This window comes from Pithys albifrons, chromosome 2 (genome assembly GCF_047495875.1).
Source record: "Pithys albifrons albifrons isolate INPA30051 chromosome 2, PitAlb_v1, whole genome shotgun sequence".
Taxonomy (NCBI): domain Eukaryota; kingdom Metazoa; phylum Chordata; class Aves; order Passeriformes; family Thamnophilidae; genus Pithys; species Pithys albifrons.
Window position 1 is genome coordinate 13,993,244 of NC_092459.1, and position 24,908 is coordinate 14,018,151.

At 43.4% G+C, this 24,908-nt stretch overlaps 1 long non-coding RNA gene across 2 annotated transcripts in view; it reads left to right on the forward strand.

Annotated features, from left to right (window-relative positions):
• LOC139668275 (uncharacterized) overlaps window positions 1-24,908 on the forward strand; it is a 51,799-nt gene that overhangs the window by 25,192 nt on the left and 1,699 nt on the right. For both annotated transcript variants that reach the window (XR_011697016.1, XR_011697015.1), the window contains exons 2-3: window positions 3,400-3,511; window positions 6,030-6,133. This is a non-coding gene — a long non-coding RNA (uncharacterized lncRNA). The remainder of the gene's footprint in view (window positions 1-3,399; window positions 3,512-6,029; window positions 6,134-24,908) is intronic.

The following is a 24,908-nucleotide window of genomic DNA, read 5'->3' on the forward strand; positions in this document are numbered from 1 at the left end:
GGTAGACAGCCTGTAACCATCTCCCTTTGCATACATAAGTCCTTCTTGTGGATCCCAGTTGAACCAATTTGTCTGAATTTGACTAACCAAATGATTGATGTGTCCACCCCCATGACATCCCACCGGGGTGCACATCATATCTTGCATACTATATGGGAATGTTGGTAGCACCATGTCTCAGTGACAGTTCCTGGTGCAGGCAGCTTTTGTCCAAGTCATCATCGAGCTGGCTCTTGTTAAACTATATTCACAGAATCACAGAATGGCTTGGGTTAGAAGGGACCATCCAGTTCCAACCCCTGCTGTCAGCAGGAACACCTTTCACTAGACCAGGTTGCTTAGACACCCATCCAACCTGGCCTTGAACATTTCCAGGGATGGGGCACCCACAGCCTCTCTGGGCAGATTGTTCCAGTGCCTCAAAACTTTTACAGTAAAGAATTTCTTCCAAATATCTAGTCTAAACCTACTTAATTTCAGTTGGAAGCCATTCCCCTTTGTCCCATCACTACATGCCTTGTAAAAAGTCCCTCTCCATCTTTCTTGTGGGCTCCCTTCAGGTACTGGAAAGCTGCAATTAGGTCACCCCGAAGCCTTTTCTTCTTCAGGTTGAACAATCCCACTTCTCTCAGCCTTTCCTCATAGGAGGGGAGCTCCATCCCTATCATCATCTTGGTGGCCCTCCTTGGGGCTAACTCTAATAGGTCACCATCATTCTGTCCCCTGCTGGGGTCCCCAGAGCTGGATGCAGCCCTCCAGGTGGGGTCTTGTGAATGCAGAGAGACAGAATCACCTCCCTCAGCCTTCTGGCCATGGTGCTTTTGATGCAGCCCAGGACACATTTGGCTTTCTGGGCTGCAAGCACAAATAGCCAGCTCATGTCCAGCCTCTCATCCACCAGCATCCCCAGGTGCTTCTCAGCAGGGCTGCTCTTCATCTGTTCATTCCCCAGTCTGGATTGATACCGGGGGTTGTGCTGACCCAGGAGCAGCGTTTTGGCACTTGATCTTATTAAACTTCATGAGATTCCCATAGGTCCACTTTTCAAGCTTGTCCAGATCCCTCTGGTTGGCATTCCATCTTCCAGATGTGTCAACAGCACCACTCAGCTTGGTGTGTTCTGCGAACTTGCTGAGGGTGCACTTGATCCCTTTGCCTACATAATTAATGAAGATATTAATGAATTAATTAATTAACACTGGTCCTAATATGGATCCTTGAGGGACACCACTTGTTACTGATGTCAATTGTGACTCTGAGCCATTGTCCATGACCTTTTGGATGCGACTGTCCATCCAGTTTCTTATCCATATCATGGTCCACCCATCAAATCCATTTCACTCCAGTTTTTAGAGAGTTGGGGGGACCATGTCAAAGACTTTGCAGAAGTTCAGGTAAGTGACATCTGTAGCCCTTCCTTTGTCCACTGATGTAGTCACTTCATCGTAAAAGGCCACTGGATTGGTCAGGCAGGACTTGCCCTTGGTGAAGCCATATTGACTGTCTGGAATCCCCTCTGTCCTCCATGTGCCTTAGCACAGCTACTGGGAGGATCTGTTCCATGATCTTCCCAGGCACAGAGATGAGGTTGACAGGTTGATGCTTCCCAGGGTCTCAGGTATCCAAAGGCTTTAACTACAAAATGTGAAATTTGACTGATCTTCATAAAAAAAAATGGCAGGAACCATGTTATTCAATCAGGAGTGAGCTGTTGCCTTTGAATTTGTTCTACTTAAATGTAAGGTCAGATTAACTACTCAAAGGGCCTTACTTTTTTACCAGGTGTTAAAGTAATGAATAGTTTGATAAGATTTGAATTCTTTTAAGCAGCTACTTATTTATTGAAAAACCAACTTTTTTTTTTTAATTACACAGTGAAAATTATATTAAAAGTTTTGTTTTTGTTTTTGTTTTTTTTTTTACTTCTTATCTATATTTTACGAAGCTTTGAAAATATTAATTAAGCATCCAAACTACTTGCTGAGGTAGATAAATGTTACTATCTTCATTTTTCTGATGGAGAATCTGAGGCACAGTGCTACCTGAATCCACCACATCTCCATTTCAGAAAAAGACAAGGAGGATCAGCACCTGCTAGGGAGCAATTGATAGATTAACAGAATCAGGTGTGAGTGGCTTTCCCAAGGTCAGACTATAATGTCATGGGCAGACAGTTGCAAGCATTTGAGTTAATGAGTTACCAATAGTGAGCTGGAGTGTGAAAACTCACAGGATACGTGCTCCTGCTCACAAATGATGACCCTGACAGTACAAACTGCCCTGAAACAATGTTGTGGGGCATTAGGATAGCCTTGCCATGGCTGTGCTAGATTTCCTAGGCCACCACAGCATTTTGATAGCTGGTGGCCCTGTGTCCCCAGTGTCAAAGTCCTCCCCGCTGTGATTTGACCTGTAGGAGTTCCAAGATCTGCTCTGCAGATCAAGTCATGGGAAAAGGAGCTAAAAGAGCCAGTTTGGCTCTGGTTGTTGTCAGAAGTATGCATGAACTTTGATGATTTCCACACCTGAAATCTGAAACATTTTCTTATTCTCAAGAAAGTTCTTCACTTAAAAAACACCTGCATCAAATCCAGCCTGTCTCTTGTTTTAGTGTTTTTTACTAAAAATGGGAGAAATTACCATTCATCTTTATTTAATGATAAGCCCCTACAAGAACCATCACTCATCTGTGGGCTGAGAACAGCCCTTCATCTTTCACTCTTTCTGCTTTCTCGTCATCTGTATCCCAGTCCTCATCAACAGTTTCCCGTGGGAATTGTTACATTAAAAATGTAATGACAGAAATGCTGTTTTGTACAGGACTGTTCAGGAAAATGATGAATGCTATGCAGATGTGTATATTGAAACCTCTGTATCTCTAGGAAATACACTGCTGTGTTTTCATAGGCTTCTCTCTAAAGCTATAATTAACCACAGCAGCATGCTTGAAAGGGTTAAGCCACGTGTAGGTGCTGCACATTTGGTGATGCAGTTGCATGTGTGCTTGCAAAAAATGCAATGGGAAGTGTGTCAATCGTCTCTCTTTGCAGAGGCACGTAAGTCTGTGTAAGCAAGAGGCTGGTTACCACATAATTAGACCACAAGGCTCTGTCCTAATGCCCCAATTTCTGTTTGTAACCGTGCAGTGCCCTGGCATGTGACGAAGGACAAAGCAATCAGCTTCTCCAGGTCAGAGCCATCAACAAAGCAGGGTGGTCACACCTCTGATGCCGAGCAAAGCTCACCATTAGTCATGATGTTATCTTCCTTGCTGTTAAATTTGAGTATCTGCTATGTCCAGTTGGAGATTTCAGGGCTTATCTACAACATGTGTTGTCTGAACACCTAATAGATTGTCTGAGGCTTTGTAACAATTATTTCCCTTTTTTTGCTTCTGAGGTTCCTACACAGATCTGTGGAATAATTTCAGTAAAATCTATGACCTACTGGAAACCTGAGTACTTTGCTAAGAAGCATTTCTTCAACTCTGCCTTCAGTACTGAAAGTACAGGTAATAGCAGGCATCAAAAACTATTTTATAAAAAAATTACATATAATATATGAAAGTATAAATGCATTATATAGCTATTTTTGAAAAGTGAACTGCATATATTCATATTTATTTTCATCTATGAAGATTTCTCCATGGGAGGAGAAGAGAAAAAAAAGAAAGATCAATGTGTGACAGATGCACATCAGGGAAGTGGGTTGTCACACTGCAGGGAGGTGGTGAAATATCACAATGATGGGCATGCAACACAGACCTGAGCATAACAAAACACACTCTGGAAAACTGAGCAGAGGAAAAATCATTAACTGACTTAGTGAGAAATGGTGCTGAGGTAACTGCAATTTTAAAATAATATGCAATCTGGAGAAGTCTCTGTGAAACAGGTGTTAAAGTTCAACTTTTTACATTTGTCCCTAAAGGCAGATCTGTTAAGATTTTTCTTTGTGAGAGCATAGGCTTGAGGGGAATCACCTGTACCACAGCGGTATCCTTTGCTTTTAGAAATGGAACTGCAATCTACTGCCTGGACTGTTCTGAACTGACCTTTGAGTCTGCTCTTGCAATCCAGTATCTGCTTTCTGAGCCTAAGTTGTAAGTCATAGGCTTTGCAGCAGTCTCCCCAGAGAGCTTTGAAGCAGTTCATCAAAACAGGTAGAAGGAAGAGTATGTTGTAACAGATCTTTCATTCTTGCATATGAGTAATGAGAAGGAACAAAACATGCTGTCGGTGGACATAATTTTTCTTTAAAAACCAACCATACCAGCATATACCAGCTATAAATACAAGCAATATATTACAGGTGCTGTGTACAGCCTTAAATATTCTTCTCTGTGACAAAGTGTGTGTATTGGTGTGATTTTGTTATGGACCAAAATACTGTCTTTTATTTTTTGACAGTTCAAATACTGTGTTAAACAAATTATTCCTGGGACATCTCAAATGTTTTTTTTTTTGTTTGAGCAGCTCAATCCAAACAATTAGTTTGTGTTCAATTTCCTAGGTAACTTAATAAGCTTTTCAGAGTACTTCATAATTTAGATTTAACTGGTGTCTCAGAATTTAAGCTTCTGTTTTGCCTGCTCAGAATTAGCATTGCACATTCAGTAGTCAAGCCCTTACTTGCTAAAATGGCCCCTTCCCCTTCTCAGTACCTGCACTCTGTTCTGCCTTGAAGCTTCACTCTCCTTGTAGTTTTGCATGTCCTGAAGGATGAGTAGTCTACCTGGGATAAATTATTCCTTGCTGGGCCTATTCCAGCAGCATTCAAGAACTTACAAACACCATTCGGAAATGAGTATGAAGTTGAAGCTAGCAGCTCTGCTGCCCAGGAGATTGAGTTGCTGTCATATTGCATCTGACTTGCATCAGATCAGAGTTTAGGATTTGGGTGATTTGTTCTTCAGATTAATGTCAATCTGCTTTAAATTAAAACACCCTGGGGCAAATCCTTTGCTATGATCAATGAACTGTCTGGCTGCAGTCAACCAACATTACAATAGACATGAATTTGGCCTCCTGGTTCATTGCTTCATCCCCTTCATCACTTTCCTTATGTGGTTCAGACATCAAGCCTTTGATGCTGTAAGTTGTTGACCATCTTCCACTGAAATCAGTGAGAATTGAGGGTGCTTCAGTGTTCAACACCTTATTGGTTTAGGCACAAGAAATGGACCACATATCTGCTCTACCTAAAATATAATTATGGGGTATCTGTGAGTGGGCAATCTGCTTTGCACCTGTTTAACTACAGGAATTAAAGGCACAGGAAGTATTTGGAAAATGAGGAACACACCTGTGTATGAGCATAAAACAAAGCATCTTTATATATAATCATTTGCTATAAGTCATTTCAGAGTTGACAAGCTGTTTTTCAACTTTGTGTCACCACTGCCTGATGCATCCAATTAGCCCTGTTCTCCAGCTGACAAATATCAGCTGCTCTTTCTAAAACATGGTTTCTCCCTTAAGTACATCCCTCTGGCAAAGTTAAATATTAATTATCTTTTTTTAAAAATTTTATGATTATTCATGGGTGCTAATGTCACTACACAATGAATGGCTAAGTCAACATCACAAAATATTAAAAGCGTTGTTTCTGAACCTCTGCAGCAGCCAAGGTGTAGAGAGCCATTCTAAAAATGAATGTGGCTGTGGTGGATGGGCTGTCCCAACAGTAACACATGTCAGTGGTGGGACTCAGAGCCCTGTGATTGTCAAATGTTGGCCTGGATGTGGGAAATGGACCTTTTCATCCCAGCTCACATGCTAGCATGTTTTGTAACTGCACAAATCTCATCACCTTTTGCTCTGCATACTGAAATGGCAAGGCACAGAACAGCATGGATATTGAAGTGACCAGGTACCTCTGCAGGTCTGAGCTGTGTGGACTTACACTTTAACTGAGTATTTGGGTGGTGCTAGTTTGCTGGAGCTTTTTAGGGTCCTCCTGTGCTCCCTTCAACTTCAAAGCCAGTGTTGAGCTCTACTCTTAACTCTCTGTCATGGTTTGCCTTACAGCTTCAGTAATTCCCACTTCCCTGGTGTGCTGCTGCCTCTCAGACAGAAGAGCACAGTCCTCCCTCTACTGAGCAGATGCATCCTCCTCGTTGCCACATCAGTAGGTAGCTATTTCATGTGATACCATTTCTGTTTGCTTTCTCTTCAGCTGAACACAGCCAGTGTCTGTAAGCCTTCCTTTTAAAGCCAGCTGTCTTTGTGTGCTGGCCTTGAGGAAGATCCATATGCATGCCTGGTGAAATGGGCTCAAAAGCAGACACTAATAAGGAAGATATATTGTAATTGTGTTTCTGGAGATGTTATACTAGCTGTATTTACCCTATGACATCTTTAACTGTTCCCACAAAACCGAAGTTGCTTATCATCCATTTCACTGCCACAATGATGTGAAGGTTGATGCAGTCTTTTCTTTCCTTCTGGAGGAGACTCTGTATTTGTTCTGTCCACCTGGATTTTCAGCTGGCCTCATGCAGGGGCTGATGTAACTGTGCAAGGCCTTATCCTTTGTGCCTTTCAAAGCATAGTGGGCAACTTTGAAGCTGTTCCCTTCCTCAGGTTGCACTTCAGGGTATGCAGGGTCACGTTTATCTCAGTGTCTTTTGCTCACTGCATCTTGATCCGTGTGGATGAGAAAGATGCTAAAATACAGGAGGATCTGCTGTAGCTGTTCTCTGGCATACTCCAGTTTCTCACCTTATCACTGACCTTTCTGACTTAGCTTCTTTGTGAATGTTTTCTAGCATGACTAGCATTTTCTTACCACATTGACCAACCATGTCTGCAGCCCAGCATCCTAGACTCATCTTTCCTCCCTTTTTGTAGCCACTGAAGCAGCTGGAGTTTTGTTGTTTCACTGAGCCAGACATAGGACTGAAATACCAACTGACCCTTGTTAGAGCACGGGCTAATATTTTTGCAATATGCAATATGCAAAATTAAACTCAGTCCCAGAGCAGTATGTTTAGGAGCCCAAAGTGTTTCTGGATATATTAGTTGTAAAGATAAAAATTAACAACATTTGTTTACATTGTGAGTGCCCTGCTTAGGAAATACAAGGAATGCAAGTAACTATGCTGGGTACCTGCCACATATTTAGATTATGGTTTTATTACATGAAAATTTCATGTTACTCTTGACCTTTTAAGTGTCTAAAAAAGGTGACATCTGATGTTTGATACCTGCTAAAGATCCAACTTGCAGCCAAAAGAAATTGAGGTGGGTAGAATCAATGTGAACATGAAAGCTCCCAAACTGGCAATCATGGAGAATATCCAATCATTGTAATTATTTCCAAGTAATTTAGCATATCTCTAATTATAATATGAGGTCATCTTGATGCAAAATAATGTCTAATTAGACAGAATCCCTTTTCAGATACTCATAATAGATTCCAGAGGAAAACCTTTTGGCTCCTCTTATTGTGAGCTTTTAATTCTTAATTTATGATTTTTTTTTTTGGTAATTAGTTTTTGAGCAAACAGGGCAAATCAATCTATTTGAATTAATTAGCATTTATTCCTTGGTTTCCTAGTCTCCCTCTCTGTTACTCCTTTTTTAGTTCCCTTTATTTGAATATTACTCTAATTTATTCACTTCCGTTTACAACTAGTGCATAATGATTTCAAGCCATAGATGAGCAAAAGACTGAAGCATAGGAAAGGTTGCAGCTTTGGGAAGGAAGGAAGGAAGGAAGGAAGGAAGGAAAGGAAGGAAGGAAAGTAAGGAAGGAAAGGAAGGAAAGGGAAGGGAAGGTTCATGAAGGGAAGGGAAGGTTTGGGAAGGGAAGGTTCGGGAAGGTTCGGGAAGGTTTGGGAAGGTTCGGGAAGGGAAGGTTCGGGAAGGGAAGGTTCAGGAAGGTTCGGGAAGGTTCGGGAAGGGAAGGTTCAGGAAGGGAAGGTTCAGGAAGGGAAGGTTCGGGAAGGTTTGGGAAGGGAAGGTGCGGGAAGGGAAGGTTCGGGAAAGTTCGGGAAGGTTCGGGAAGGTTCGGGGAGGTTCGGGAAGGGAAGGTTCGGGAAGGGAAGGTTTGGGAAGGTTCGGGAAGGTTCGGGAGGGTTCAGGAAGGTGCGGGAAGGGAAGGTTCAGGAAAGGAAGGGAAGGTGCGGGAAGGGAAGGTGCTGGAAGGTGCAGGAAGGGAAGGTGCGTGAAGGGAAGGTGCGGGAAAGGAAGGGAAGGGAAGGTGCGGGAAGGTGCGGGAAGGGAAGGTGCGGGAAGGTGCGGGAAAGGAAGGGAAGGGAAGGTGCGGGAAAGGAAGGGAAGGGAAGGTGCGGGAAGGTTCGGGAAGGTTTGGGAAGGTTCGGGAAGGGAAGGTTCGGGAAGGGAAGGTTCAGGAAGGTTCGGGAAGGTTCGGGAAGGGAAGGTTCAGGAAGGGAAGGTTCAGGAAGGGAAGGTTCGGGAAGGTTTGGGAAGGGAAGGTGCGGGAAGGGAAGGTTCGGGAAAGTTCGGGAAGGTTCGGGAAGGTTCGGGGAGGTTCGGGAAGGGAAGGTTCGGGAAGGGAAGGTTTGGGAAGGTTCGGGAAGGTTCGGGAGGGTTCAGGAAGGTGCGGGAAGGGAAGGTTCAGGAAAGGAAGGGAAGGTGCGGGAAGGGAAGGTGCTGGAAGGTGCAGGAAGGGAAGGTGCGTGAAGGGAAGGTGCGGGAAAGGAAGGGAAGGGAAGGTGCGGGAAGGTGCGGGAAGGGAAGGTGCGGGAAGGTGCGGGAAAGGAAGGGAAGGGAAGGTGCGGGAAAGGAAGGGAAGGGAAGGTGCGGGAAGGTGCGGGAAGGGAAGGTGCGGGAAGGGAAGGTGCGGGAAGGTGCGGGAAGGTGCGGGAAGGGAAGGTGCGGGAAGGGAAGGGAAGGTGCGGGAAGGGAAGGGAAGGTGCGGGAAGGGAAGGTGCGGTGCGGGAAGGGAAGGTGCGGTGCGGGAAGGGAAGGTACGGGAAGGGAAGGGAAGGTGCAGGAAGGGAAGGTGCAGGAAGGGAAGGTGCGGGAAGGTGCGGGAAGGTGCGGGAAGGTGCGGGAAGGTGCGGGAAGGTGCGGGAAGGGAAGGGAAGGGAAGGGAAGGGAAGGGAAGGGAAGGGAAGGGAAGGGAGGAAGATTGGTTGTGTTGGTCATCTTCATTTGGTGACAAACACCATATTGCACCAGGACTGATAAGGGCAGCAGAGTTAAGCAGAACTGTGGGGCTGAGGTGGGACAAGGTAGCAGAGCAGTGGAAGGAGTCACTGCAACCACAGAGAGGGAAGATGATAAGCACCCAAGGAGGAAAACTGACAGATCTGCATTTCCTAAAAAACATTATAAGCTGAACATTCTTCCACCTTTATATTTTATAAGAAAGTCCCTATATCAGTTTTTCAAAGAACACCTGGACAGCATTGACAGAAACATATCTTTATTAGTCACTGCTTGTCCAGCCAGTTGCTTTTCTCATTGTTTGTACATATCTATTCTTTTACCTAATGCAGATGTACCACAGCAGGCAGATTTCTGCTCTTGTGCACACTTGCCCTTCCTCCCCTTGGACCTGTGAATCTCTTTGAGCTGTGAGAAGCAACGCCGTCCAGTGGTTTGAGTTGTAGGCTGAGTGCCAGCAAGTCCTGGTTGTTGTCTTGTCCTCGTTCCTTTTGTAGCTGATTTTAGGAGCTCTCTAAACACAGACACAGAGCCTAGTTTAGAAAGGATATATGGCTTATTTTGTGCAGGCTGCAAGGTGGAGGTTTCCACAAATCAAGCACACCAAGGGGTAAAAAATTACATCTTTTATACGGTAGAATTTATATGAACCCGTCTAGCTGATACATATTCTCTGCATACCTAATGTACATTTATTTGTGTGATGTAGTCTTACTCAATGCTTGAAACACAAAGTTCTTTTCTTTATTAAGCAACTTCTATTGTAGAAGTTATCTGATGACATTAGTTACAAAAAGTTTGAAAATTACATCAATTCCTTTTGTAAAAGTTATCTGATGACATCAGTTACATTTAGAAAAGATGGGAAGATTCAGCCTGGGGACAGCTAATTAAGCTTGAAGACATCAATTTCCTAACATGTTCTGTGTTTTCTGTGCCTTTCAAGCAGTCGAAACATTTGCCAGGACAGTGGTGTTACAGTGTCATGGAAAAGTGTAAAAAAGCCGTGTTTTTAATATAGCCTGTAATGTGAGATGCTTTGGTTTGTTTGGAATGGAACAGCTCAAAAAATGAAGAAACCCTAAGTTAGCAGGTGATTTTCTCCTCTTGTTTACCTCATCCACAAAAGATGCATAAAAATGCTTCCATACCTAACTCCCTTGAGTATTGTTAAGATTATTTCATGTTTGTAATGCACTTTGAAAATAGAAACTGTTAAGTAGCGTTAACTTAATCAGAAATTGTTTTTCTTTTAAACAGGATCTTTTTCCTATAACTTACCTCTGCTGATCTTAGTTTGTACTTAAGGTATTTGGAATTGAATCCAGTAGGAGAAGCTTAGATTCAGGGGCAGAATGACCATGAGAGAGGAGGGTTTTGTAAGATAGTAGATTGCTGCTTGGATATGCAATCTATAATTTCAGTTTGAGGGTCAAATCAAGGTGAAATAGCGCTCTGGCCTAATAGATGCAGTCATCTAATTTTCTCGTCAATTAAAAGTCAGCCCAGACAATGCATGAAGACTGGGGAGATTAAATACACTCTACAGAAATATCTCAGGCAGCAGAAGAACACAAAGAGGCTGAGTTTGCTATGTTGGAGTAGTTGGGGCAGTCCTAGTAAGAGGCAGTACCTATTCTGGGAAGTTCTCTGTGCTGAATGACTTGTGGTATTCAAGATCGCTTCTACACTAGTGAAAAAAAATAGGCCAGGCAACTGCTCACTGGCCATAAGGCCAGCTGGATTGTCATTGCTTTGACCATAAATTCTCTTCCTCTCCCACCCCAACAGGGTGGCCCATCCAAACAGTGTATTGGGAATGGTCCTTGGTTATTGCTGAAAGTGTCCAGGCATTGTGTGAGAGAGAGCTGGTTGCCTGGGATGAGTCTGTGCCAAGGACAGCACTGAGAGTTGAGCAGCATGGTGATGCTGTGCCAGTGCTTGGGCCCATGCCCTGGCCCTCTTTGGTTGCCTAGTGCAGATAGCCCATATGCCTGACTCTTGGACACATCCTACCATTCCTTCAGCCCTTCCTGCAATTCTTGGCTTGAATTCTTGTTTTATTTGTTTGCCTCAGAACAGCATTGCCGGGATCGGATCTGCCTTCTGGAGTGGGTCAGCTTACCCAGCCCATCACTGGCTGCTTAATGAGCAGAGGGAGATGTGCAGTCCTTCAGCACCGTGGGAAGCACAGGGCTCTATGCTTGGCTGGATGGTGTGTGAAGAGTAAAAGGGTCAGTGCCCTGCCTCAATACACTAGTGCTTGTACAGACCATGGTGCAGATGCATTCACAGGGCATTTCTCCAAGCTGTCATTTCCCACTCATAGCCAACCTCTTAGTCTGTTAAAACTTTGAAGCAAGGAAGTGGGTGTCAGCTAATACAATCTCTTCTGTATGTAGAAGACAATAGAAGTTTGGTAATGCTATAGCTTTGAATAGTGGGATGGAAAGGGATTATGAAACCTAAAAAACTTATTCTAGAAGAACTAATTTGTTCCAAATTGCAAAGTGAGACAGTGCCCTGTAGATTTTTTGTAGGTTTCTGTGTGTAGTTACACATACAAGTGTATTTATTTGACAAAACACTGGGAAAATGGGATGACGATCTAAAATAAGAGGCTGAGTCAAATGACTGGAATTTAATTTGTCAGCATGTGAAAGCAGTAGCAATGAGTAGGAAACATAAAATTACTTTATCAAATTCCCTGCACAGATCTTGTTTTACAGAAAAAAGAATTTACAGCATACAAAACCAACTCAAAATATTATATAATATAAAATGATAGTCACTTCTAGCATATAACAGATATATATGAAAAAACCTCTCAAACCCATTGCTTTCTAGGGAACTGCAGATTGTCTCACTCATGTTTAAGCTCTCCCAGTTCCTATGAAGTGTGAGGAGAGGCCTGAATGTACAACCTTATTGTTTTCCTAGAAAGAAAAGCTTTTCAGTACTGTAGATTATCAGGTCACACATGTAAACGAAGCATATACTTAACTTATCTCCAGAACTGGACTGCCTTTTGTCATAGATGCCAAAGGCAAATTTTACATCATCCCAAACCAACCTGCTAAAAACCCCCACTTATTATATGGTAACTTTTGTTTTTAAGAGAAAGGTGTTCGTGATGAAAGAAAAAGGAAACTTTCCAGTCTTGCAAGCACCTCAGAAAGGTTCTCCTCAGAAAGGAGACATGAAAATATGAGGCCAAAACATTTAAAAGATTTTGACAGTTCTCTTTCAAGTTTTAGGGGACTTCTAAATCATTGTGAAATGCATAATTCGTTCTCTTCTGCCTATGAGAATATTTGTCCTGTGATCCATATTGATAATAGTAACTGAGAGATATCAAAAGTCTAGCAGAAATCTAGCAATTTTCAATTCCTTGTAATTTTTAAATGAGATGGAATATATTTAAGGGGACAAATAACAGCCTGAGAAATTTATTATATGCAAACTGAGCTGGACTGAATATGATGTCTCCTACTGAGATATCTAAAATGCAAAAGTCCATCTAGAAGTTGGAACAAGGGTTGGGCTATGGAAAAACAGAAACCAGCATTCCTTGGCCAAGGAACCAGATGTTAATCATGAAATGATTGTAGACTCAAGAAGCATTATTCTTCTGCAAGTATATGCCCTCTAATTCACCTGGAAGATTCTTATCTGTTTTCCCTCCTAAAGTGTGCATATATATCTAGATTACTCCTACAGATTATTTTGCTTCCTTTCATGCTTCAAAACCTATGTTTTGCTATTGTAAGGAGGCTTTTTACTTGTGGTTGCAAGTTGCTGTGGAGACCATCCCAAAGTAGACCTGCTGGCTGTATCCAGACTGGAGTTCAGGCGTGGAGATAGGGATGATCATACTGGAGACACAAACCCAAGCTGAGGATAGTAGTGGCAGACCTCTGTGACTGAGAGCATTTATTTTATGTCATTGGGATACTTAGTGACATCCTTGCAGCACTGGCTGAAGCCTTTGTGCTGCACTGTGTATGGGAGGAAGAAGGGGAAGGTGGCATTAAGTTGTGAACTATGCAGTGTCCTAGGTCCAAATAACAACCCCTCTCCCTCTCCAGCCCCACTTCTAGCACGAGAAGTGTCTCCAGTTCCTTTATACCTGAAATTCCCATGGCCTAGCCTGTACTCACTTTGGCTATCAGAAAACCAGGCTAAAACCCCAATTGCGCTTCTCGAAAGATGATCTTTTGAGTCCATCCCATAGTGCTGGCTCTACCATGCATCTGAAGCCAAAGGTTGAGAAGGAAGGTGCGAGGAATCTGGCTGGCTATAACTCCCCTTAAAACTGCTACTTTAGTGCTCCTTTATCAGATCTTCTAAGACGTTAAAGCTGCTTGTTCAGTGGGTACAGAGAAATCTCTGATGGTTACAGCAGCAAGGTTAAGGCACACAGACTGAAATTCTGAGGAGCTCTTTGGGCCTGATGATGGGAGTAGGTAGCAAGCCAGGGGCCTTCCAGAGGCCCACCCTGCTTCCCTGGCAGGGAGAACAGGTGAGTAAGGAAAGGAGCTGGAGGGTGAAAAGGCACATAGGTCTCTTTCATCCTGGTCTGCCTTTTTTTCCTTTTGGATATACCTTGAGGGAACAGGGTTTGTTTTTTTTTTATGTACACTGTTGTACATTGCTTAGGATGAGCAAAGACAGGAATACTTTCTTCTGTCCAAAAACTAAGAGCAGTCTTGTTTTAAGAACAATTTTATTAAATAAAGTAATGGAAAAAAGTCCTTTAATACAAATGGCTTAGACCCTCATCATGTTGTCGCCACCTCCCTATGACAGTACTGTGTGTGGTACATTTTGAGTTTCACATGGTTACTAATCTTTCTCTCTATTTTTTCATGTTTTAAAAGCAATTTCAAGTGTGCCCAATTCAAAAAAAATTAATACAAGTGGCATTAAAAGAAGTTTCTGGTGCTTCTATTTAGACTGTTCTTGGCAGAGGGCTGGGGAGTTCAGCTAAAGCTGCCCAGGCTTGCCAAAGCCATCTGAGTAGCAGGTCCCCCCTCCTCCTACTCCCACCACCAAGAAGGGAAAAAAAATCTGCCAAGCCCTAGATGAACTTCAAAAATGTTAATGGAAAGAAGTGGAGAAAGGTCTAGAAGCCAGATGTGGTAGGGAAAAAGAGGAAAAGATCTGGCCAGTTGTGAAATGGTAGAGGGGAAAGGATTTACCAAGGGATGGTAGGAAGGGCTGCAGAGGGGATTAAAAACAGGCAAGTGAACATTACTGAAGGCTGATGATATTACAAGGGAAATAGCTACTTGCTGCTGGCTGTGTAGGAGGCTTGTCAGACTTGGGGAAGTAAAAGCATAGTGCTTACATCAACATGACTTTTTTCTTTTTTTTTTCCTCCTAATGGCATCTGGTCCTATGTTGCATTTGGGCATGATATTTAGTGACCTACCTATATGTGACACATTTGCTGTAGGCAGTGTTGGCTGCTGCAGCTGGCAGGGACAAGAAAGCTTGCAGAGGAAAGCTCTGGAGCATGGAGTCACAGTACTGTCCAAACCCTGAACAGGTCCAGGCTGGGTACAGAGGTGTCCCACTGGTGATTTAAGCTGTGTGAGTTTCAATGTTCCAGCTTGAACTTTAGCTCTTGGGAGCCACTGTACTGAAAAGAAAATGTTTATTTTATTATGAGTGGAAACGAGTGCCTGAGCCATCTTCAGCTGTTTGAAAAGTAAAACGATTTGGTTTGGCTGTTTTGTTGTACAGAAAAGGGGGGCACAGGGAGGGAGGGAGGGAGAATCCCTGCCCTTTCCAGCTCTGTAGCAGCCACCTGAGTGCAACCTGGAATTGCTGTGCCCACGCAAATGCAACAGCTGAGCCTGGGCTTGGCCACCTTCAGTGTTGGCTAACTGCTGAGTTTTCCCTTTGTAAAGAGCCCTGTCTAAAAGGCCACAAGGCATTTCACAGCTGAGGGAAGAGACCTAAGTTGTGCCTCACTGGCTCAGAGAAAGTGTGAGAAAACAGTGGAACTGGACTGAAATGTAACTGGCATCTAGCAAAGCCCTGTCTGGGATGAAGCCCAACTATGGCTCCTTGGTTCTCTGCTGCAACCCCAGTGTGGGCTGGATCAGCGCTTGCACACCAGGGCAGGTGGATAGCTGCCAGAGTAGAGTAGCCAGAATCAGGTGTGAGGCAAGCAGTGCCCTTCTGCAGCCCACCCAAAACCACAGGAGGCTACAATGACTGCATGAGCCATGGGGATCGGCCCCACTTCTGTGCAATCTCTAGGAAGGAGAGACTGAGCTCTAGTCTGTCAGTACTGCAAGAGCTACCTAGGAGCTACATTCAGTCTCTACTGGAGAAGCCAGTTTTGTAGAGTTTTTACTGTAATGTTTCATCAGGCTGTGACCCATATTTGGGCTTGCTCAGATTCTTCCTCCCCCCGTACTGTTCTTTGGCACTTGTGTGCTGTTTTGCTGACAGTGATGCTCTTCTCTTTTCTTTAGATCCCAGCTGGCAGTTGCTTGTTGTGGACAAAGCGCAGGAAGTTCTCCAAGTCCATTTCAGAACATCATATGCCCTTAAAAGTTTGAAAGGGCTAGTCAGTGACTTTGCAAGAGCATTTCAAACCCACTGCCAAATTAATGTATCAGCTAAATAGTGAGTGGACCTTTTTTACTGCTGTGGGTCACAGACCCCCTTCTGTTTCACTGGGCACAGAGTTTTATTGCTTGAAAAGGACTGGACTGGGTAAACTAACATTCTTTCCTGAGGACCTAGCACAGCACGATAATCACATAGTATTGTAAGCAACGGAGTGAATAGGAGCAATTGTATCCAATACCTGAGTTATTGGAACATGCCTCCTGCCTATTTGTGTGAGCCAGGAGAGAAAGATTGTTTTTCCTTTCTGAAGAGGGAAAATTGGAGGGAAGCTGTGCCAGAACCTTTCCAGGTTTAGAGAAGTGGAGGAAACACCTGCTATGCCATCAGCATTCTTGTTAACAGCGACTGCATGAGTGACAGAATCTGTCCTTTCCGGAGATGATTCAGACTCAGAAGACTCTTGGTAGTGATGACATGAACGCCTGGTAGCTCCTGAAAGCAGAACTAATGAGCAGTGCCACTCACTTAGCGTATGGTTTGACAACAGATGCACATGTTGGTAATTAAGTATTTGGCTGCATTACATTATTTTATTTTTGGATTTCTCAAACACACACCCATTGCAATCTCTAGACACATTTGCATGATTTAAAATCCTTAAACTTATAACAAACATAGAAATATTAGCCTGGCGAAACTATACCCCACTTTTCAGAAGGGCTCAGTAGCAGGTAGACCTTCCTGTGCACCCCACGGCTAGGAAACAGGCTCTTTATGGCAAAACTATACACAGGAAAAATCCCAAGGACTTCTCCCATGTTGAGTGGAGCTATGTCTGTGATTTCAGATCAAACCTGTACACAAGTCTTAGATCAGGGTTTTCTTCTACTGTATCATCACATCTGTCACTGTTTGTGATCCAGAAAAGGTCTGGAATGGCTTTGAACTTTATGAACTTCATAAATACCTGAATGCAATTACACCACGCAGTGCTTAGAGACCACACTCAAATACTTCATCTTAGAAGAGACCTTCTGGAATGTCTTATTCTGTCCTTGCATGCCAGCAGTGTATGTCAACCCGTTAATGCTGACCTCAGCTACAAGCTGCAAAATATGTGCATAATGGTACTTGCTGGAGCATCTTGCTCTCACGTTGTGCACCTTGGCTAACTAAGTTCAGATACTTATGAAAATTCTTCCTTGAAGCACATGCAGCCTTGCTCTATATATCAGATGTACTGGAGGAACAGATGCCCTAGAAATTATAGAATTCCTTCTCAGCCCACTCTACCCAGGTTTCTTTCGTGTGTTGTTAAGGAGGAATTAGGGTGCGTCATATGGGTATGACGGAGAAACATATGATGACTGGAGAGGTGACCTAGTCCATGACATTATGATTTTCCCTGGATATTATGTTACAGGATAATAGTTTTCTTTTGCATAAAAGTTAGGAGCTGAGCCAGCTATGTTGAACCTCAGTTTGTTTTGAGATTCTGAAAGCAGCAGAACTAGTGAGAAGACCTACTCTCTATCCTGATATTAGTAATGGTGTTGAGCAGAGGCCCAAGATCTACTGGAATATCCTTGTAAAACTCCCTGTAAAGTTGCTAAATATTTTGAGTGTCTGGAGTCTTGTCTAGAAGTTTTCAATCTTGTTTTATAATTCAACGAAATTTCAAGATTTTTTCACCACTGCCTTCCAAAAGCATTGCTGGTCACAGACCATCTTTCTGTGAAAAGACAGAGTAAAATTTCTTGGGTTTCCTCCCTATATTCAAAAGCTAAAATTGCAAGATGCTGGTGCAAAGATGCTATTTTACTGACTGAGAGGTGTGTCAGTGTACCTTTCTGTGTTCCTATTCACTGTCTGGAAAGTCTGCCTGTGTAAACCAGAAAATGACTGCAGCTTACATCGATGTAGATGTTAGCTATGCTTAATGAAAGAAAGAATTTAAGTCAGTACTGACACAGAGAAGAAGACTTAGAACTTTGAAGGAGAAAGACAGAAATGAGAACACTAAGAAGAAAGATGTGACCAGGTAGCTCCACCTACAAACTGTAACCCTCCAGGGCAAACTCAGGTTTCTGGTGCTCACTAGCATACAAAACAGATTACATGCTAACCTAGACTGAAAGCATGAGAGTATTGGAAATTTGTTGCAGGTGTCTAATGGTAAACAGTGTTTATAGCTGCCAGGATGGAAACATTAATGTGTGTGAGTGCAAGTGGAGGGCAGGCCTCAAACTTTCACCCCATTACCTTCACATTTCAGTTTTGCTTTGCTGAGTATTAGCTGCCCTGAGAGTTCATTCTTCAGTGAAGTTACTAGATTATTTTACTTGAGCATGTCCTGTGTTCAAATTTGAAATGCCAGAATCACCTGAGAAGTAGTGGGCTAATTTATCACAGGAACAAAAATACACAATGGAGACTGAATGGAAGAGGATGAGTTCTGACAGGCATGCCTTTACTTTTTCAAGCAAGTATTTTTGCTTGGGTGGGTGGTGCATTAGTTATATATACAACTCATGCTTTTAGCTACAGCAAAATGTGAAAAGACATAATAATAGCTCTTCACGCTAAGGCTTCCTCTTTTTTATTCTTTTTCTTTTCTTTTTTTTTTCTCTTTTTCAGTTCAGTTAGTTTAAGAGTTTAGATTATTCTCTTTCTGAGAACCAAGGGAAGTATTTTGTATTTTTAATACTTCTCAGTGTGAGTGGAGACTGGGCTGCCCTCAGCCTAAGATGAAAATAGCAGTACATTTACTAGGGAGTCAAACCAGAACGTTGGACTTCTAGTGCAAGGCTTCTGATTATTGCCTCAAAGTGGTTCCTAGTCAGTCAGGAAGATAAAAAAAAAGCCACCCAAAATAAAAGGCAAATTCACCTTTGAAGACTTAGTGTGTGTGAAAGGATAAGTATGCTCTAGTATGGGAGGGGAAAAAGAAGTAGGACTAGCATAGCCCAAAGATAAATGTGTTTACTAAATTTTTGCTCTACTTGCAGTAGTTGACAATTGGCCACAATGAAATTGTAGCACGAGAAGGACTAATGAACCTGTTAATTTCCTCCCTTTGGGCTGTGTGAAGTCTGGGGTGGGCAGTGAGGGGACAAGAGGTGTTTACCACAGCCCCAACACACCCACTGCCAGTGTGTTTTGTGGGTGGGTCGGGTGTTAAGGAATGGGAGGTAAATTAGCTTGTTCAAGTGATCTTGTGCAAGAGACTAAGGGAACAGCCTGCCTACTTAGGGTAAAATTGTAGAAAATGCTGAAATGAATCCCAAGGAGAGCTGCGCTAGAGAAGCACATCGAACCTGAGAAAATACGTACTGAAAGACTTGTTACTGAAGTTTTAAAATTATGTTCTTACTTGCTATGGGTTTTTTAGTTGCAAAGTTTGTGTCACCTCTCTGGGTTTGTTACAGCTCCCCTGCGGGGCTGTTACACCACACCCCGCCTTGTATTGTATCTACCCCTCCCTGTCTCCTTCGTGTCTCCCGGAGGCCCTTTGTTCCCCAAACGAAGCCATCGAACCTGAGGTTGAGCATGTTATTGTTTCTTCCCAGGCCGGGCAACAGCCTCCCCTCCCTTGGACCAGGACATCACAGCCGCCTCCCCCCACGGGAAGCCCCAGGGATCGGAGGGCCAGCAGGTGCCCCCTTCCCTCTCTGCCCCGCTGTTCCAGGGTGGGAGGTCCCGTGTGAGGCACCGCTTGTGCCTCGTGGCTGAGGGGGGGGGGGGGGGGCAGCTGCCTGTCCTAAATCCATTGGTTAATGGACCTTAGACCCTGCCCCTTCCTAAGTTTTCACCCAATCCACCCCCAGGTGTGGGATCTACCCCCAGATATCTTAACAAAACCTCAGGGATTGTTGGAATAAAGGCTTTTTTGCCGGGACTCCTTGTCTCTGTTTCCTTTCTCTGCCCCCCCCACCCCCCCACCCCCGACAAAGGGGGAAAGCAGAGACCCCTCTCCGTTCCCTCCAATGCTGCACATAAAATATTCCCCTGTGCTTTGCCTTTTGGAAAATGCAGTTCTTAATTTCTACTTGTGCCACTCCAGAGTTAAAAATATGAGAACATAAAATGGCTGATCCAGCTCTGCCTTTTGACCATGGGCAACTGGATGCCCAGGGAAGAGTATGCAGGGCAAAAGCAGGAATATTTCCTTATAAATTTCCTGCCTTCCTATGCCACAGAGGTATCTGTCTAGTACCCAAATGGATGTATGTCTAGTTAATTTGTGTAACTGCATCTTGAAACTATGTATTATTCACAATGTCCTTTCGCCAGAAAGTTCTCCATTTACCTACCAGTTCTGCTGAGATAAACCTCTCCTCACTTTGGCTCTGCCACCTTATTTCTATTTTGCGTCCCTTGTTCTCAGTGAGCATTTCTTATTCCCCTTCATATGTCACTTTTTTCAAGAATCCGTACTTGTTCAGTTTCTGTTCCAGGAAATAAAACTTCTGTACTCCTATCATGTGTGCACCTTTGCAAGTTCAATGGAGGCTGTGGTACGGGGCTACAGAGTGTCTTTCCATCTGGGATTTCTTCAGTATAGGCTTAGAGGAGGCATGATCCCTGACTGCAGAGCAGTCATGTAGGCACTTTTCTTCAGTTCCAAGAGAAATGGGCAGTCAGGTTGGCTGAGGTATGTGAACTCAGGGGCCAGCGGAAGTCATCCTCTTTAACATGTGAAAGAGGTGCAGGAATGAGGGATCACAGAGTGGGAACCATACATTCTTCTGACTTCAGGCTCAATAGGTCTGTAAAATCCTCCTCTTTATAAAAATACACCTTTTTGAAATTCTGGGAAAGTTTGAGGACTCTAAAGACCTACAACAGTTTAACCCCAAGCCAACATAATATAAATCCTGAATTTGAGTGAGTTAGAACTGATGAGAGTTGTGGACTGGGGTCTGCAAAGCTTCATTCATGTATGGAGTCCTACCTCCTCTGAGCTGCCCCTGGAGCTCCATGTGGGACTGGGCAAGTTGAGGAGTGGAGGATGGAAGCAGACATTTCCACAGTGCACAGGCTGAGAGCATTTGAAAATCAGAATGCCCAACTTTCCAATTTTTTTCCCTTAAAATTGGGCAGATGCTTTAAAAAGCAGACACTTCTTTAATTTGTAGCTGTTAATTCATTTATAAACTACATGTGCTTCATGAGTGATTATGCTAATGTACTTAAGACTATTTAAACCCTTGCACTGATTAGCCTAACCATTCATTGTACAAATAAGATGTTATCTTCAAAATGTGTCTGGCAAAAATCCATAATCACAAATACGCTACTTTGTTGAATGCACCTATTGGCTTAGTGAGTTCACCCACTTACACTTTTGTTTTTAACATTCTGTTTGGCTTTGTATTCATGTATACTAATATGGTGGGACTAGGCTGGTGGAACACATTTAATAGCAAAACCAAGCTGTTAAATTTATATTTCATCATGTCTCCAGACAGAAGAATTTGTGGGGTCACACTCACCTCATGCATGCAGAGTGGGCTGTAACCCCTCTGAGGCAGGTGGGATACATAGGCTTTGCAGTGAATTAGGACAACATGTCCCTGGCCCTAGTTCCTGCTCTGAGGTCTGCCAGGTGCTGTGAGGCTGCAGGCAAATCACTTAGCCCAGCAGGGCTGGTTTTCCCCATCTGTATGGGGTAATGGTGCTCAGCTACCTTCCACATTTGCTGCTAAGTGCTATCTGAGTCATAGGCATTGTTATTAAAGGTATCTGGAGTGATGATTTCTTTGGGCAGCTCTCTGCTGAAGGTGGCTGAGGCCATTCTGGACAGGTTCCCCTGGGGCTGTCATGGTGTCAATGTCATCATCTACTGTCATTTCTTGATGAAATGATCCAGGAAGTTTAAAGAGAAACAAGGATCTGTTCTCCCTCTGTCGTGCTTTGAAAGCTGTAAGGGTTTTAAGTGATTTGCCTTCATATGAAAAGTTTATTTCTGTCTGATATAAAAAGTTGTTGCCAACTTGAAGGTCTTTTGCTGTAAGAATCCCGGGATGGAATTCTGCTGGGGTGGCCGGGCACTTGCCTTTTGATTTGGAGAAGGATCAAACTTTTTTGCTGTATTTGAAGCAAAATGATGGAGCTCTTTGATGTTTTTGTTGGTATGTCTTTTAAAAATCTGTATTAAGATGGATTTAAATTACAAAGTTTTTTGGTTCTGTGTTGCTGCATGACCCTGGCATGCTGTGAAGTCAGGAGGGATGTTCCTTTGGGAGAGGGCTACAGGGCAGAGTGGTGTGGTCCTTGCCTGGCCTGCCAGCATCCCAGACAGATTGGTTATGGGACAAGACCATGCATCCCTCAAGCCCTGGAGGAAGCTGAGGAGGGCCACTGGTAATGAGGATGGGCATTTCTAAGCCTGTCTGTCCTGGTCATTTTTTTGGGCTGCTTCCCCCTCTGTGAACTGAACACTCTCAGCAGCAGCCATTGGAAACTGAGTTAAAGTGAGCTCTGGGCTTTGTGTGAAACAACTGTGAAGGTCAGATAGTACAAGTGGAAAAAACATTCTGAGATAGACATCTGTATATCTAACACTATAAAACTACTTTAAGAAATGTGCTGAGGATGGAACACATGGAAGAAGCTTTGCTACTTTGCTAAAATGGGGTATTCAGAGTCTAGTTTGCTCAAAGGGGCAACTGCTTGTACACATGTGACCCTGTCAAGCAGAACCTCTGCACCCGCCCTTTGGGAATAGTGACACCTGTGCACCCGGGTGCTGACTTTTGCATACACAGAAGCTGCTTTTAGGGTGGATGAGTGCAGGCACTCCTCCCTGAACATCTGCAGGTGCGGCTGCATGCAAAGAGACAAAGGGAAGTTGAAAGCAGGCAGTAGTATGTGCCCTTCGTGGCAAAAAGTCATGAGTCACTCTTCAAAATACTGTAAGATTCCATGTTTTCAGGCTTTTCTCTGCAACCAGGAAGGCCAAAGTTTCAAGGACAGACCTCCAGGAAAGAGGACAGGCAGCCCAGCAAAGTGCAGAAGCTGACAGCCCTGAAACTTTACCCCCCAAGTGTCTCAAAACAGCTGCAGCTGAGCTGCTCACAGCATAGATTCAGTGTCATGCTCTCTGTCACCATTGAAGTGGAAACCAGGAGACCCTCTGGCTGTCCTTGTAAGAACAGAGAGTAAAGCAAAAAGCTGCATGGCTTGTGGCAGTGCAACTCCCACAAGAATGGCAGCACCAATGCACTGATGTCACCACAGCTTTGTACACACGTGTGCGAAGCACATCATAAAAACAAGTGTGTGCATGATCTGCTTTCAGATAAGGCATGTCAAGGTCCAGCTAGATGCAAAAGGGTTAGACATCCATCTCACTGCAAAACGGTTAACAGTTATGTTTGAGCATTTGTGTCATAAGAGAGTACTTTTTTTCCTTAAATATAGAGATGTACAGAAGGTATGTTGGTTCTTGGGGTGGATTATAGACCAAACTGAAACCAACTAAACCATTAGCATAAAACCATGCCGTGTTTTCTTCCATGCCATTAATTAGGGGAGTTAAAAAATCTTACCTACTTTGTTATTAAAAAATAGTACCAAGATTTGCACTTGTATGGCTCTTTCAGAAATTTTTTATGGTCCTGAGAGCTACATGATATTGCAGGGAAACTTACTACTGAAAGACAAATAGAGGCATCAGAAACAGAAAGATGAGTAAGAAGAGGACCTAGTCTACGATTTAATTGGAATCAATGGGAATTGTGCCATCTGCCTTTGGTGGCAGCAGAATAAAAGCCGAAACATCAGCTGTAGTTTATTTTAGATTGGTGCCTGTCTGAGTTTAGATTTCGGATATCTCCACAGGATTAACTACCCACAGTTTATGGTAGCAATACATATTCTAAATGTTTTTCTCTACCAGAGGATCAGCTAGGCCTGTGAGGGCTATAGGTGAGATAAGCCCTTTCCTTTTTTTTCTGAGGAGGAGTTGGTTTGCAAGGTGTGAATCTAAAGGGAATGGGTATTGCACTGCAGGGAAACATACCTTGGGACAAGGCCACCAAAGCTGCATCAGTGCAAAGGTGAGAGGTTTGAGCAAGTTGTGCTACTCAACTCTTTTCAGGTAGAGATGTGGGGAGCAGAAGACAGCTAAGTGGACTGGAGATGGAGCAGCCTGTGGGGCAAAAGTCACATCAGGCTGATGACTGATCTCTAGGGGTGAGGAACCAGTGGCAAAGATGGAGTGGAAGAGCCTGATCTTGACAAATAAATTCATAATTGTCTTGGGCAGTTGGCATTTTGCCAGCTCAACCCAAGACAATAATCTTTTGGGAAGTGCTGTACTGTTGTGAAACAGAGCACAGGGGGAAATAGCCTTTTGTAGGGAAGAAGGAAAAAGCCTGAAGTCAAAGAAAGAATTTGCAGAGGACAGCAGGAACAGGTATTCATCCTGCATACATGTAACAATCTGTACAACATTAACACTTGTATTTGAGTAGCAGTACTCTTTTGGCTAGTAAATGTGTAAAATTTTCTTTAGGTCATGAATGAAAAATAGTAGTCACTTAGTCTTTGAGAACAAATAAAGTAGTTGCAGAAATGTCATCATCTGCAGCCCCTACCTGCTCTTTTATAGTGTTTAGTGGGCAGAGATCTCTGGGGAGGTTTAGACAATCAGAGAAGGAGAAACTAGTGATGGACACTTGAGACACCAGGTGACCTAAAGAATAGATAACTTTGTTGTTGTAGGGAGAAGAAAAGTTTTAGAAAGCAAAATGCAAGACAAAAGTAATGAATTTTGGGTGAGGGGAAATGTCTAAGGGGCCAGGGCACAAAAGTAGCTGCATCCTTGTGGAGGAATATATGGAAACTATGAGTTTTGTAACAGACTAGCCAGGAATCCCTAAAAAAATCACTAAAACCAAAAGAGGTGAGGTGCATCTTGGAGAAGAAGTTGTGATTTGCAGAGCTTTCAAGTTTCTTGGAACACTCCTGCTGTGAGTTATTTTGACTGACAGGTTTACTGAGGCAAAGCATGATGACTGTGTTTTCTCCCTATTCCTTTTTATCTGATCAGAGGGAGAGAAATATCAGACATGAAATAGGCACTCAACTCTGCTCCAGTCCTCTCAATGGCTAGGATCAAGCCATTGATGAAGCCTTCATACTTCAAAGAAGTAATGAAAATCCTCACACTTTTCC